Below are 15,967 nucleotides of genomic sequence, written 5' to 3' on the forward strand. Positions count from 1 at the left end.
ATAGAATAAACTTTTAAAGTCGGGACTTATTTACAGCTACATAAATCATGACGGTGTGGTATTGGCATAAAAATATAAAAATAAATCAATGGAAAATAATAGGGTTTAAAAATAGATTCACACATATATAGATAACTGATTTTCTACAAAGATGCAAAGGTGATTCTGTGGAGAAAGGATACTCTTCAACATCTGGTTCAGGAACAGCTGAATATTCAAATGCAAACTCTGACTATCATCACACTTTTTATCACATGTATAAACTCAAAAATGATGACAGACCTAAATGTAAATCCTAAAACTATAGAACCTTCTGAAGAAAAAATAGGTGAAAATATTTGTGACTTTAGATTATGCTAAGATTTCTTAGACACCAAAAACATGATCCATTAAACAGGCCCCCAAAAGTGACAGATGGCACTTCATGAGAATTAAATATTTCTGCTCTTTGAAAGACACTGTTAAGAACATGAAAAGACAAGCCACAGACTGGGAGAAAATATTTGCAAATCATATATCCAAAAAAGAATTTGTATCCAGAATCTATAAAGAACACATAAAACTCAGTTATAAGAAAACAAACAACCTAATTTTAAAAATCAGGAAAGATCTGAACACACACTTCATCAAAGATATCTGTATGGCCAATAAGAACACAAAAAGATGCTCAATATAATTAGTCATTAAGGAAATGCAAATTAAAACCACATCACTACACGCCTATTAGAATGTATAACATTAAATAGTCTGATCATACTCAGGATTGGTGAGGATGTGGAGGAACTGGAATAGCTGATGGAAATGCAAAATGATGGAACCATTTTAGATGATGGTCTGGCAGTTCCTTAAAAAGTTAAATATACACCTACCAAGTTATTTCTACTACTCCATAGAAATTAAAGCATATATTCATACAGAGACTTTTTTATTCCCAATTTACTCATAGTATGAACCATTATTTGTATCAACCATTATTTTTTAACTAATAATAAATGCAGTAAATGATATTATTTTTGTATATTCTTAGCAATCAGTAACTTGAGGTCTGAGCTACTTTTAAACACACTAAATTTCTCCTGCCTCGCACAGTACTTAGAATACAGCAGATGTGTTACTGTCTTCTTTATGCCAGTTAAGGGCATAATGTTGATATCTTGTCCTATTTGAGACTTTAAAAAAAAAGAAAAAAAAAAAGCAAATCCTTAGCCCCAGAGAACACAAGAACACTCTGAAGTTTGAGAAGCACAGCTCTCAGAGAAAAGCTTTATGGTATGCCCCAGCTATTTGGAAATTATCACAAGGTTCATCCTAGTTATTTAATATCCAATAACCAAGCACATACAGAGAGAGGCCATTTGGATTTGATTGTGGAAATAAATACAGCAGTACCCCCTTATCCACTGTGGCCTTTTTTTTTTTTTCTTGAGACAGAGTCTTGCTTTGCCACCAGGCGCCAGGCTGGAGTGCAGTGGCGCGATCTTGGCTCACTGCAACCTCTGCCTCCCAGGTTCAAGCAATTCTCCTGCCTCAGCTTCCCAAGTAGCTGGGACTACAGGCGCATGCCATCACATCCAGCTAATTTTTGTATTTTTAAGTAGAGATGGGGTTTCACCATGTTGGCCAGGATGGTCTCCATCTCTTGGCCTTGTGATCCGCCAGCCTCAGCCTCCCAAAGTGCTGGAATTACAGGCATGAGTCGCTGTGGCCCTTTTCATAGTTTTAGTACCTGTGGCCAACTAGAGTCTGAAAATAGTACAGGGAAAATTCCAGAAATAAACAGTTCATAAGATTTCAATCACATATGTCATTCTGTTTAACATGATGAAATCTCACATTGTTCCACTTTGTCCCCTCAGGATGTGAATCATCCCTTTGCTCAGCATATCCACACCTACCCACTCATTAGTCACTTAGTAGCCATCTCGGTCAGCAGATGGAAAAAAAACAGTATATATAATTGGCCCTCCACATCCACGGGTTCTACATCCATGGACTCAACCAACAGCGGATTCAAACTGTATTTTTTTTAAATAGAACAATAAAAAATACAGTATGACAACTATTTATATAGCATTTACCTTGTATTTGGTATTACAAGTAATTTAGAGAGGATTTAAAGTATATGGGAGGATAAGCATAGGCTATATACAAATACTACATCACTTTACGTAAGAAACTTGAGCAACTGTGGGTTTTGTTATCCACAGGGGTCCTGAAACCAATGCCCTGCAGATACTGAAGTATGACTGTTTAGGGTTTGGTACCATCGCTGGCTTCAGACAACCATTGGAGGTCTTGGACTATCCTCCAGAGATTAGAGGGGACTACTGTATCTCTAAACTAGAAGCAACTGACTTTGGCCTTCCTATTATTCTTGATAATGTTATTTTATTCATTAAGACTTTCTTCAGTTGCTAGTGACAGAAATAAACTCTAACTGGCTTGTGGAAAAAGAAAATTCAGCTCTAGAGCATACAAGAGCAATTCACACAAGTGAAATGAGAGATACAAGAATCAGAGCCTCAGGACCTTTAGCCAGAGACTCAAAACCACAAGGTTTCTTCTTTCTCTGTCTGACAACTGTCTCCACTTGGCTTCACTCTGCAAGCACATTCTCTTCACACTTCTGCTAACAGCCCCAGGTTCCTATCCTCCTGTCTTGGGAAACTTAGAGAATATGTTTAGTTCCAGGGAAGGATTATAAGTGCTTTTTCTTAGGTCATGTACCCATCCTAGATCCATTCACTGTAACTAATGAAATGAGATACTATAGGTAGACCTGAGCTGTCCACCTTTCCACCCTTTAGCCAGGAAACAATATTTGTAACAGGAAAGGAGGAACAGAAAGGTTATTATTCCAAGAAAAATAATAATTCTCACAGTTTGCTGTGGGTGTGATGTGTTGTTGGATGATGGGTAAGAGAGTTCAAATTGAGAGGGATTTGTGAAATTGTTGAAATGAAGGAAGCACTTTTACTTACATAAACCTTTATCAAAATGTTCTTCTTTAAGCCGGGCTGGGGACATTGCACTGCTCTCTTCCTGGATACCACCTCCATGTTGAGGACGATCAAATTTCCCAAGATTCTGTGAGCCAGGTGAGTCTCTAAGTTATCCTGAAACCTCAATAATCCAAACCTATTAAGGAACAAGATGAAGTATTTTTGTTAGTGATGCCTGACAACAGTGGTTATCAGGATGATTCCAGAAAGAAATATATGTTGAAGCCTATGCTCAACCTCCCATATACTTTAAATCCTCTCTAGAGGATTTAAAGATTGTAGCAAGCTCTACAGAACTGACACACAGGTTTCAAGAAGAGCACTAAGGAAACAAGTATAATAGGGGCACCATTCCCTTTGATTTGTCGCACTGATTTTATATCTGCTGGAAAAAGAATAAATGTAAATCCAGGGAAAAGTCTTATTTTTATTTGTTCTCATTTCCTGAAAAAATCTGTTTCCCCATCACATTAAAAGATGGCAAAAAATCTAGAGAAAGTATAAATTTCTTCACAAAATACTAAGATAGTTCTGCTTTCCAAATTTCTTTTTGCAAAGATAAAAATCGGACCAAACTGATTGAAGATCATTGCTGAGAACATTAATACATCTATAGGTGCATCACTGTAATTTGTATCTGAAAAATGGGCAGTTGATTATGTTTATTTATAAGAAGAAACAACTAGGAAATTCTGTCTTGCATTTCATTGGGGACCCATTCTCTGCTTTGAAGAAATACCTTAGCTATACTGTAGAGCTCCTATATTGTCTATTACTCTGCTTCTTGGTTTCTTGGATAGAATCTATAGCTCACGCTACATTATTACATTCTTAACTGTGCTATAAGCATCAGTTTGTCAGTTGAGATAGTATTCCAGCCTCTAGAAACATGTTCAAAGTAAAAACAGGCTGGGGGATTATGTGTTATGGGTTTACCCTTACCTGAATGGGTCTCCCAGGAATGGATTATTTTGGTGCTTAGCATTCCTCTTTGGAGTTTACTTTCACAGGCTTCTCAATCTGGTTCCCTTTATTCTCTCAGTAACCCAGAGTTTTCAAAGGTTTCTGTTCATATCTTTCAAGTTTGTTAGTTTCTAAGAAAGTTTAATGCCTACTCACCACCTGCATCTTTTCCCTCTGAGTCTTTGCACCAGGAGGCAGATGCAGTGTTAAATAACTACTCCATTTATCAAACAATGATCCATCCTTGGGACTCTCCAGTGCTCTAAATCACAGGCTACACTGAGCAACATGTAAATGGCCACATTTTTCTTCATTAGTCAATATTAATAAAAGGAATGTCTCATTTTAGAAAAAGTATTCAAGTCTAAAAGCCTCAAGAATCAGAAGTCATGAATAAAAACTAATTCTAGAAAGACTGAAAAGGTAAATAACCCTTAGATATTGATTTTTTTCTTTTTTCTTTTTTTTTTTTTTTTTGACAGAGTTGTGCTCCATCACCAGGCCGGAGTGCAGTGGTGCAATCTCGGCTCACTGCAACCTCCGCCTCCTGGGTTCAAGCAATTCTCGTGCCTCAACCTCCCGAGTAGCTGGGACTACAGGTGTGTGCCACCATGCCCAGCTAATTTTTGTATTTTTAGTAGAGACGGAGTTTCACCAGGTTGGCCAGGATGGTCTTGATCTCTTGACTTCCTGATCTGCCGGCCTCAGCCTCCCAAAGTGTTGAGATCACAGGTGTGAGCCACTCTGCCAGGCCTAGACATTGATTTTTAAAAATTTCCAGTTTCCATGGAGTAGCCCCCAAATTCTTAAAAATTCCTTTAAAGGAAGTCAAGCTCAAATGAACTATTTCCAAACTTCTTTCTCATTCCTTCTCAGGAAAAAAGTAGTTTTCCCATAATGAATAAAACTCCCTTCAGAGTATTTCCCCCTTCCTTTACTGAATTACATGTGCATTCATAGGTTTTCTCAAAATAAAAAGAATTGTACATGAATCATGATTGTACAACTTAAATATTCTCAAAGTAAATGCATCCATGTAAATGGGGAAACAGGTAAAAAATGAGAACTCATCACAACTCCCAGAAGCTTCCTTGCATGTCTTTCTAGTTATTATACTATACCCCAGCTCCCAACAAAGGGTAACAAAAATTCTGATTTATAATACCAAAGATAATTTCAGCTTATTTTTGAAATTTATACTCCTGTTCAACATATACCTTTTTTGTGACTTGCCTCTTTCACTCAACATTTCATTGCGTGAAATGCATCTACGTTGATGCATGCAACTGTAGTTTGATCGTCATTACTATTTAGTACTTCATTTTAGTACTTCATTAGTACAGCGAATTTAGAAAACTGATATTATGTATTAAAGATAAACATATGTATTCCCTATGACCTAGCAATTCTTCTCTTATATATCAACAGATGTAAAACTAAGTATGTATTTGTTAATATATGTTTTTAAAAAGTATATCTCTAGTCAATATATACCATTCTGTATCTTGCTTCTTTTACTCAACATTCATTGAGTGAGATTTATCCATGGTGATTCATCTAACTGCAGTTTGATTATAGTCACTGTTATTTAGTACTCCATTATACACATGAAGGGCTATTTATTTATTCACTCTGTTATTATGAACATTTGGCTTATTTTTTTGTTAGACTGCTAGCGCTGTCACAAAAAAGGATTCATGTGAACTCAGTGGCAGTTCTGAAACTGAAATGTTTGTTCAGAGTTGTACAAGTTGGGGCCAAAGGCAGGGCTTTTATAACCTCCATTTATTAGACGAAATCTTCCCTGGAAAGGTGGTGTGACATCAGTAAAGGAATTCCAAGAGAAGGCTGACAGATAAATGCTTTTATGTAGCAGCACACCCAGCAGGTAGAGAAATAATTATCCTTTCCACCTCAAAGTCAGGTTGAAAGTGAAGGCTGGGCCATGTAGCACAGTACACACTAAAAATCCTTTCCATACACACAAAGATTTCCAAGAAAATTCTTAAGTCAACATTTGCAAAATTATGAGGTCACATGTCTCCATCATATTATGGTGAAAAAAACGTATCAAAGGGACAACTAGAAACTTTTATAGAAAAAGTTTATAATTGTAGCCCAAATGATAGTAGGCATAAATAAAGTCATCAACATTTAAAAAACAAATTTTTGGCTGGGCACTGTGGCTTATTCCTATAATCCTAGCACTTTGGGAGGTTAAGGAGGCTGGATGACCTAAGGTAAGGAGTTTGAGACCAGCCTGGCCAACATAGGGAAACCCCGTCTCTACTAAAAATACAAAATTAGCTGGGCATGGTAGCAGGTGCCTGTAATCTCAGCTACTCTGGAGACTGAGACAGGAGAATCACTTGAACATGGGACTCAGAGGTTGCAGTGAGCCGAGATCACACCATTGCACTCCAACCTGGGCAACATGAGCAAAACTCTGTCTCAAAAAAAAAAACAAAAAACTTAATTTTTAAAGAATTTTTTTTTTTCCTGCTCCTGGGTACTTTAAACCTCATAATTTTTCCCAGTTATTTCTGCAAGATCCCGAGAGAGGTTTTTCTGTGTGGGAGAAATACGTAGGTTCATACATCTCTTTGACAGTCTCCTTGTCAAGGCATTCCGCTTTTGAGTGCCCTGACAGTGCCCTGTCCTACCAGGCAAAGCAATCTGTGCTGATGAACATTTTGTCACTCAGGCTGCTAGAGCTACGTTGTAATATGAAGCACAGAGAGAGTTCTTTCCTATTCTACATTGCACTTTGTCACTGAGCCTCATAGCATCTCTGCTTGTGTGCAGAGTCCCCAAAAGTCTTTCTGGGAAATAGATCCTACAGCTTTGGTCTATAGTATCTCTCTACAGAAAGGCTAAAAACAAATTGATTAGACCAGATGGAGAAGAAGACATCATGCCATTTTCTTGGCCATTGTTGTTCACCCTGATTTTTGCTCTCACTCATAATGCCTCTCTCTGCCTCCTACACCAAAGCCCATACATATGGACCCTCCATATTCATGAGTTCTGCATCCTGGGATTCAAATAACCACACATAAAATATACTGAGAAAAAACAATTTTAAAACTATAATAATAAAAATAATACAAACTTTAAAATATAGTATGAGAACTATTTACATAGCACTTACATTTTATTAGGTATTATAAGTAATCTAGAAATGATTTAAAGTATACAAGAGGATGTGCATATATTATATGTAAATACCATTCTATTTTATATAAGGGACTTGAGCATCTACGATTTTGGTATCTATAAGGAGTCCTAGAACCAATTCCCCACAAATACTGAGGGATGACTATACTGATATCAATTCATGCAAACAGATACTTGCAGAGATCACAGGTTCTTCACCTCTGAAAGCCACTAGACTATGAATCTCAGTTTGGACTCACCAAGGAACCCTGCCACACTATTAGCAGAATCTTTCAAAATGCTTATGGTTAACACATTTCAGACATATACTTTTTCAAATTCTGCTATTTTAAAAATTTTATTTGTATAAATATGTAGGGTACAAGTATAATTTTTTTTACATGGATATATATTGTGTAGTGGTGAAGTCAGAGCTTTTGTGTGTCTATCACCTGGTTAATGTACACTGTACTCATTAAGTAATTTCTCATCATCCAACCTGCTTCCATTCCCCACCCTTCCAGGTCTGCAGTATCTATCATTCTACTCGATACCCATGTGTACACATAATTTAAATCCCACTTACAAAATTGGTAAAAGCATGGAATCATAAAAATCATACTTATACACTGTTATAGGCAGAATTGTGCCCTAACTCCTCCCACCCCAAAATTCACATGTTGAAGTCCCCATCCCCAGTACCTCAGAATATGACTATTTAGAGACAAGGTCTTTAAAAGGTATTATGTTAAAAGGTCATGAGGGTGGGTCCTAAATCAATGTAACTAGTGTTCTTATAAGATACTAGAATACAGACACATATAGAAGGAAGAGGACATGGAGACACAGGGAGGAGAAGATAAGCCATTTACAAACTAAAGAGAGAGGCTTCAGAAAAAGCAAACCTTCCTGACACCTTGAATCTTGAACTTCTAGCCTCCAGAATCGTGAGAAAATAAACTTCTGTTATTCAAGCTCCCCGGTCTGTGGTACTTTTGTATAACAGTACTAGCAAACTAATCCATACTTCTTATTTTAAGTTAAAACATTAAGCTTTATTCCTCTGCCAATATTTCAATGGAAGGCCAAAGCCCTTATTTTTAATTAGTAGCCACTGATTGGAATATTCAATTTTCTCTCTTTCATTAACCACACCCGTAAACCACATACAGTATTGTCTATGATTTTAACTTCTGATTTCTCTCACCTGAAGAGAGAAATTTAAGACAATGTGAAGCAGCTTACATCAGAATTTTGGATTTACAGAACTTGTTTCCAAACTTTTCAGTCCCAACCTTATTCTAATTTAAGAATGTCTTGGCCATTTATATTCATCAAGTATTTGCAAAGTACTTATAGAAACTATTGATTTCTCCAATATATTTTTTATCATTTTATGTACTATTTAATTAAACAATATAAAAAATAGTACTAGTATAAACAGGTTAAAAAACAACATACTCTTGATAAGCATATAACTCAACTTGTGGGACGTGAGGTATATAAGCTTATTGGAGAGTATCCTACCACCTGCAGACTTTGGTAAACTGCAGGCATTAGTGAGTATGCTTTACAGAAAGCCAGGAAAGTCAGTTAGGGTGGCTTAACAAAGTTTGTTCTATATTTAGAAGCAACAGCATGGCATTTCCAAGAGAAATCCATTGTTAAAAAGCCTTCACATACACTCTAAGTTTGACACTCACAAAACATTGCTTCAGGTACATTAAAAATGAAGGTGTAGTCTTTATAGGTCATGCAGGTCTAGTTTATTAATTGTGTTGCTCAAATCTATACCCTTACTGACTTTGTCTACTTGTTCTAACAGGTATTAAAAGAGATATGTTAAGTTTTCTAACTATGCTTACGGAAGAATCTATTTCTTCTTTTAATTCTTTTTTTGCTTTCTATATTTGAAGACTATGCTCTTATCTGTATTAAAATTTAGGATTATTATATCATCCTGGTATACTGCTAGTAAAACACGTCCCAGTGTGCCTATTGTAATTTTTCTCACCTTTAAATCTTCTTTGCATGATGCTAACAGCAATATACCAGCTTTAAATTGTGGTTTGCATGGTATATATCTTTGTATCTTTTTACTTTCAATTTTTTTGTATACTTATTAAAGTATCTCTTATAAGCAGCTACAATTGTGTGTGTTTTTAATGCAAATCTGATGACATTAGTCTTCTAAATGAAATATTTACTGCATTCATATTTAATATAATTACTGGTATATCTGATTTCAACCCTGTCATTTTACTATTTGTTTTCTTTGTCTTTTAATTAATTATACATGATTTAACTATTATGAGTGGTTACTCTAGATATTATAACATGCATTCTTGACATATAAAAGGCTTGTATAAAATACTGCTTTTACCATTTCTTATTAATGCAAATATCTTAGGACTTTAACGCCTTTATCCACATTAATATTTTGTACTTTCAAAGTCATATATTTTGGTTCTATATGTATTCTGTAACCCCACAAGACATCATCATTATTATTCAGATTCACATAAATACAAATGGTTCTTGCAATGATTCAACTTATGATTTTTTTTTTAATTTTAAAATGGTGTAAAACCAGTACTCACTGAGTATGCTCCTCAACATATGATTGGGTTACATTTGGAGAAACCTATTACAAGTTGAAAATATTGTAAGTCAAAAACACACCTTCATGTTACAATGTTTTCTATTTATGATAGGTTTATTGGGATATAATCCCATCATGAGTCGAGGAGCATCTGTGTTTATCCTTTCCATTTTTTGTATTCTGTTTTAATTTCTCTTTATTTCTTTCTTCATTCTGATGGTTCAATGCAGAATTATTTTCTACAATTATAATTTCCATTAGAATTACCTTCATGAATACTCAATTATTATGAGAACTCTCAGTATCTAATTGCCTGGAGATGTGTCTATTTTGCCTTAATTTTGAAAGTTAATTTCATCATGTATAGAGTTTCAGGTAGGAAATGTTTTCTTTTAACTATTTGAATATAATACTTTGTTACTTACTAGCTTCTATCATTTCTATTGAAAAGTAATGTTATTCTTTTTTAAAATCAATAAAATCAATATAATTTTTAAATCTGAGAGCTATTAATATTTTTTTCTTTCTCTTTGGTTTTTAGGAGCTTTATTATGGTTCTTTTATTATGGTGTTGTTTACTTCATCATTTTCTTTGTGGAATTCATAACTCTTCCTGAATCTATGTCTTGATTTTTTTCAGCAGTTTTGGAAAATTGTCAGCCATTATCTCTTCAAATATTGCTTCTTCTCTATTCTCTCTCTTTTTCTTCTTCTAAGATTGTGATTACTCGTTTGATAGATATTTTCATTATTTCCTATCTGTCTTTTATCTTCTATGCTTTCCTTTACTTTGTTTCTCTATCCTTTTTTTCTGAATAGTTTCACTGACTTAGCTTCTAATTCACTAATTCTATTTTTGGCTATGTCCAATTGGCTCTTAAACCCACACATTAATTTTTAAATTCAGCTATTGCATTTCTACTCTAGAATTCCAATTTAATTATTTTTTGGATTCCAGTTCTGTACCAATTCTCTTCATGTTGTCCTTTTTAGTTAGAATATTTATCATAGTTATTTAAAGGTCCATGTCTGATAACTCTAATAAATGTCTCTCCTATAGGTCTGTTTCATTTTTTTCCCTGTTTTTTTTTTCCCCCTCTTCAGTTTTGATCATTTGCCATTGCCTCCTGGAAAGTGTGGTAATATTTTATTAAATAACATTGTATATGAAATATTTTAGTGATACCTTTATACTTTTGGTGATGTTATCTTCCTCCATAGAGTATTTATTTTGTTTTCAGTGGACTATTAGCCTAGGAAGATTGCTTTAAAAAACAAGGGATTAAACTGACATGACAGTTTGTTTCAGTCACTGGAAGGACTTACTCTGTTCATTAATTCCAATTTGTATCCCTTAAGGGATCTCCACTAAAAAGTTTGTTTATCAAGTCCCTGACACATTCACAGATTCTAATATCTAATTTTTGTTCCCTCAGTCCCATGAAACTGCCAAAAGCGGCTCTCAGTTTCTCAGTGTTGATCTGGATAGGAAAGGCAGCTCCAACTTTCAGGCTCCTCTCCTGGTTCTTTTATCATTTTGATAATCTTGAATTCTCAATTTTTGACTGCCTTATAGTTCTTCAATGTCATCAAAATGATTTTTTTAAATTTATCTGGCATTTCAAGTTGTATTTCCTAAGTTGACTTCTAAAAGTATAATTTCTTGGTCAAAGTTACAGACATTTTAAAACTCTAAAACATGTTTGCCCTATTATCTCCAAAAATATTTGGCTATCTATATTCTAATAATTAGGCTTAGTTTTAAGTGACTATAACTTTACATTTTTTTTAATTTAAGAAAAAACATGAAAATATTTTTAACCTGGAAAAGATTTTCTCCACCCATCCAGCCATAAAATTTTATTAATGGAATTTTTACTTTATTCTTCACACACAGCAAAAGATCTCTTTGGGCCTGATTCAAAATACATTAAACTTCACTCATAAAGATATTTTATTCCTAGGAACATGTTTCCATTTATATCATACAGGGAGTTCCCATGAAATTCATGTTGTGACCTTAAATGCAATTGCTTCAATAATTGCTGAAATAAAGATCTGGTGGGCAAAGCCTAGGAAGCAGAAAAGTAACTTAAAGTTTTGCACATGGTACGACATTACCAGCATACATGGGTGGCATAACAATTTCCATGCATCTTCTGTTGCCACCCATTAGGAATGCACCTAATTGAACATGTTCATAAGAGTCAGTTTGTGGCTCATGAGAGGTAGAAAACTCAAGCTCTGCGCTTTGTAATGACAGGAACAAATGCTGTGTGGCCTCTTAAGAAAGCTACAGGAATATGGGGTGGTTTAGGGCACCTCAACCAGAGAAGCTAACTTCAAATTACCAGACACATCTATTATGAAGTGTTGAAAGGAAAAAGACAAACAAATAATAAAGTTACAAAATAAAGTTTATTTTATCAAAATTAAAACGGCTTCCTTCCCTCCACTTCAGAGTAACCTTGAGATGGAACAGTCTGAGGATTACATTGCTATAATCCCTTAGCAGTTAGTTCCACAGCAGGAGGTTCCTGCTACAGACAAAATTATAGGGTTAGGAATGTTCACAATTCAGTGACCCGATTGGCTGACTATTCCTTAGAGCTTTAGAATTAAATATTTATACATCTAAATGGGAGCAAAGAAAGGAAAATGGTTCATAAAGAGAGTCCCAGAGCATGTATTATTGAAATAACAGATGGAAATACTATATTTTTGAAACATTCTTTCTATAAAGAAGTCTTTTGAAGTGTGTTTTGGTAGGATAAGCTGAGCCAAAAGTAGAGCAGAGTGAGAGAAAAAATAAGGTTTTATATTCAAATGTTTGGTGTCAGCAGAGTATAAAGTTAGCACTTCCCAAAAAAAGGCATGTCCCAAAAAGCACTGCAGCACAATGTGTTTGCTCTACTTCACATAACAGTCCCAGAGGAGAAATATTTCAAAATACATTTTACCGTCACTGCCCAGTTTGTGTGTGGACTCTCCTGAAACTTGACCTCTCACATCTTTGCAGAGGGTGTATGGTGGGAGACAGAATTTTTTATGTTTCCTAAAATGACTGAAACCTAAGCTAAGATTCAGGTTATTATCTCGAAAAAGCTGTTGGCTACCTCATACTTGCTGTGAGTTTGGTAAGATGTATATTTAAATTGTAGGATTTATGCCACATGGGCAATAGTGACTGGTTATCTAGGCAGGGCTTGCAGACTAAAAATGGAGGCATGCAGAAAGCAAGAAAGTAGGCACAAGGCCAGATGAAAAATTCATCACACTTTCTTTATTTTCCTGTATATGGGAGCCTGTGCCCATGACAGAACCAACAATTCAGAATTATTCTGTTGTCTTTCCGGGAAAAATATCCCATTACTAAGCAATCAATTTGAAGTGCTCCATGGCCAGTCCAATTTCTCCATCATTTAGCTCTGAGGACATGGTTCAGTTATCCTGCTAGTCTTAGCTATTAGCTGGATCTTCCATATAATGATGTGATTTATTTCATGGCAACTGGTAGTTACTCTGGTTGAAAAAAAAAAAAAAAAAAAAAGAAGAAGCCACAGGAACACAATTATTTTGACCTTGTATCCAGACAAGATTTATATCTGTGACAACTATGTAATTCCTCATTGAGTCTATTCTTGGGGAAAACAAAAGGAAGACTATCCTGGGAGAAGAACTACTGGCTGGGATGTAATAAATGAAGGCATTGCCAGTTATCTTTCCTTTAGTACCCTGTTAAGTCCAGGGTATTGACAGATTCACATCAGGTGATCTAGGTATTGATAAGAGTTTGGGGATGTGGTGTTTGTATACAGCCCCTCAGCACCAAACAATAGTCAGTTGGCAAAGGGCATAAACCCAGTAACCTATGGCCTCTGAAAATTCAGAATGAGCAATCATATGGCAACTTCTGCCAAAAGAAAGAAACACGAAAGAGAAAAACAGATAGTAACTCACTTGCACCTACCAGTGGGGACACCTCAGAGCAAAGCAAAAAAAATGCTTTAGTAATGGCTGCTTGGGTGACAGCATCTGGTTTAGGGAGTCGACTCAGAGAGACTCAGAAGCTCAGGGTTCCAGCCAGGAGCAGAAAGGACTCCTGGCTGAGCTGTTTCCTGTACCTCTTTTGATCATAAAGCTCAGTTTTGGAAAGGTTCTCACCAGTCTTGTGGTTTCCTGGTCGTGCATCAGTACATTCTGGCTGAAACAGTTCCCTTCCTTCAGGCCAGCCCCTCCGCCAGTGGCTCCCAGCTCCATGGTTCACTCTCTTCAGCTTTGAACTAGACTCCAAAGACTGCTGGCTGCAGCATAAACCTTGAATGGGAGCATGCAGCTGGGATGGTAGCCCTCCCCTCCTTGTGATGGGGATCCTAAAAGGAAAAAAAAACAATGGTAAAACCAAAAATCCATAGAAGCATAGAGTTTTAGAATCAATGAGTGGTTAGCACACAATCTCTTTTCCAACATCGTATGCAAGAGAGTCACCTCGGCAACTAGTTAAAATACAGAGATTCCTAGTCCAAAGTCAGATCTTCTAAATGAGAATCTTTAAGTAGAAACTGGGAATCTATGTTTTCAAGAATCTCCTTGGCAATTCTTGTGTATAGTCACTGCATAGTATAATTTACCCAATTTTATAAATTAGAAACCCTAGGCCCAGAAACATTAATTAACTTTGTCAAGGTAAAACAGGTGGCCTAAATCTGATGTTGTGCTCTTTCTATTGTACCACACTGTTCTTCACTCTTCTTTCTTGAGATTCTGTAGTGGGCTTGGGTCTCATACTTCCTAACCATGCACTCTTCCTGTGTGCTATGAATCCATGTATGTCTCTAAAAATAAGTTGGTCTGTTTATATAAGGTCACTTTCAAATCCCAGTACCCTCACCTCAGGCAGTATTAGACAAATGTGTAAATTCCGAACAGCTATTAGAAAAGATAATGTTCTTATTCATCGGTTCTTGACGAGAAGTTATATATGATGTGACTAGGGACACTGGCAGTTTGGATAGCTCACAAATGTCCTCCCCTCCCAAAAAAGGAATTCTACAGACACTTTAGCAAGTGGTAATTATATACACTCATTCAAAATTTTCAGGGTTATTTATAATACAAAATTTCTGCTGGATGGCTTGGGTATGCTACAAAGTAGAAATGGTAAAGCAGAAGACCAAAGATTTTCCAGTGAAAATGGCGAATTTTTCTCTAGAAACTGAATGATATTAGAAACTCTAAATTTTTCAATGGATCAGAACCATCATAAGCTGAAAGGAGCACTAAGAATGATATATGCTTCATCATTCCCATGCTTATAGACCAGAATGCGAACTGTGCCAGGAATTACAGACTAGCTCAGAGAAGTCATAATACCATGTGATTAAGTACTTCGTGGTAGATGCATAAAGGAAACTTTTTAAATGATGCAAGAATAAATTGTAGTTGACAATGCAACTTCTGAAGTCAGATAGATCTGAATCAAAATCCCAGATCTATGACTCACCAGCTGTGTAGGCTTGAAAGTTATTTAATTTATTTATGTCTTAATTTCTTCATCTATAAAATGAAACCTGAGAGGGTTCTCAAGAATATTAAAGCATGAGAGTGGGAAGAATGTATTGGGGAGAGATACTGGGTTTCTGAAGAAAACAACAGTCACAGTGAGAAATGCAGGTAAACCAAACTTATCCAAGGAGAAATACGTTATCCAAGGAGTAGCAAACTAAAAATATTTATATGATAATTAACATAAAATATCAATGTGAGTTTTGTCACCAAATCCCACAAGTCCTGTGCCTATATTAGGATATGCAAAGATTGTTAAATATGGCTAACATATACATATTGGATAAGCCCCATGAAATTAGAGAGTTTATATGTTTGTTCACTCCCATGCTTAATGTTCAGTTATGGAAAAAATGAATAGGTTGGTAAGATCTAATAAGAGCCAAAAGTCTTGATACCTCCACAAGAGAGGAGGCCGATAAATATATAAATACCTCTGAGCCTTCTGTGTGACTGCCTATCTGTGTGCAGTTGTGTGTGCCAATTCTCTTTGCAATGCAGCCAAGAGATGAAGGTTAGATTATGTTGTAAGAACAAAGTAGATTCCCTGTTGTGTTGCTAAAATATCTTAAACTCTGCCTCAACATCAATGAACTTGGGGAATACCTGCTTAGATAAAAGTTCTAATATTAGTAACACATTGCCTAATAATTGGTATTATCTCAAATTAGATGCCATG

The 15,967-nt window shown here is 35.7% G+C and overlaps 1 long non-coding RNA gene across 3 annotated transcripts in view; it reads right to left on the minus strand.

The window, feature by feature from the left end:
* Positions 1-12,122: 12,122 nt before the first annotated feature.
* The window catches only part of LOC108308355, a 73,430-nt gene continuing 69,585 nt past the window's right edge, over positions 12,123-15,967 (minus strand). For all 3 annotated transcript variants that reach the window (XR_001826889.2, XR_005201182.1, XR_005201183.1), the window contains one exon: positions 12,123-14,096. This is a non-coding gene — a long non-coding RNA (uncharacterized LOC108308355). The remainder of the gene's footprint in view (positions 14,097-15,967) is intronic.

The sequence above is a fragment of the Cebus imitator genome, unplaced genomic scaffold (genome assembly GCF_001604975.1).
Source record: "Cebus imitator isolate Cc_AM_T3 unplaced genomic scaffold, Cebus_imitator-1.0 Scaffold84, whole genome shotgun sequence".
NCBI classification, from domain to species: domain Eukaryota; kingdom Metazoa; phylum Chordata; class Mammalia; order Primates; family Cebidae; genus Cebus; species Cebus imitator.